Source organism: Pinus tabuliformis, chromosome 3_2 (genome assembly GCF_031772625.1).
Source record: "Pinus tabuliformis cultivar Carrire ecotype Pingquan chromosome 3_2, CPIR1, whole genome shotgun sequence".
NCBI classification, from domain to species: Eukaryota; Viridiplantae; Streptophyta; class Pinopsida; order Pinales; family Pinaceae; genus Pinus; species Pinus tabuliformis.
In genome coordinates this window covers 620,804,078-620,805,364 of record NC_142302.1, presented here as the reverse complement: position 1 = coordinate 620,805,364, position 1,287 = coordinate 620,804,078, and positions in this window count along the sequence as shown.

Here is a 1,287-nt window from a genome sequence, read left to right as displayed (position 1 = left end):
GGAAAAGGTTACTTTCGCTCTTCTCAAAGTCACTCCCCAAGTCAAGGACTGGTGGTAAACCTACTGGGAACAAAAGGATGAAAGTACAGCCTCACTTTTTTCAACCGCACCCACTTGGAACTTGTTCTAGGATGCCATCAAGGAGCAGTACTACCCTGTCAGGAGCTATGAGGACAAATACATAAAGTGGACCACGCTGCGGCAGGGAAGGGACCAAGACATGCCACTGTTCACTAATATTTTTCATACCCTTCGCACAAAGTTGGGTATCAAGGATTCTGAGCTACATTTGGTACTCAAATACCGCGGATGCCTACATAGGTACATCCAAATGAGATGGATTTCCTGGACATCCCCTCGCTGGGCATGGCATACCGATACGCTGTCAAGATCGAGCAGAAGTTTAAACAAAGGAAGTGAGACTTTGGATTTGTGAATCTGGAGAACAAAGGACAAAGCCAAGGCAGGGTGACCCAAGACAACTCATCGAAGCCGCAAGAAAAGAACAACCCCACGAAGTCAAAGAAGGACACAGGAAAGTGATGTGAGTTCCATAAGAGCCCCACTCATAAAACAAGTGAGTGTCAGACCAAGCAGTCACTGGTGGCCTAGTTGAAGGCTTCATAATCAAATGCATGTTGTGACCCTGAGTCAAAACCTAACAAAGGGAAGAAAATCATTGATGCGGAGCCCAATGCCACTATTGCCACCGTCAAGGTCCAGAAGAATGAGCCCGAAGATTTAGAGGAGGGCGAGCGTCTTTTCCACTCACATATGTGGGTGAAGGGTTTGCCGCTACAAATCATTATTGATAGTGGGAGCCAAAAGAACCTCATTTCAGCAGAGTTCGTAAAGTGGCTGGAACTACCAACCATAACACACCGGCAACCGTACAACATCGGGTGGCTTCACCAAGGACGAGATCTCCGATTTCGCCAGTAGTGTTGCCTTCCCTACAGCATCAAGCCCTTCACAGATGACGTATTATGCGATGTTGCACCGCTTGATGTTTGTGATGTATTATTAGGCCAACCATACTTGTGGAAGCGACATGATGTGTATGAGTCAAGGCCTCGTGCTGTTATTATTTCTTTGTGTAATACATTATACAAGATACCGGAGGTAGCCCAACCTACCGACACTTCTTTGATCTCTGCTAAGAAAGGCAATAAGATCATCTCACAGAATAGGAAATTTATCTTCTATCTAGTTCGCCCTCAAAGTAAGGGGAAGATTGTAGCCACATCCATGGCCCTTGGGAAGGGTTCCTCCATGCAACAGAAGCAG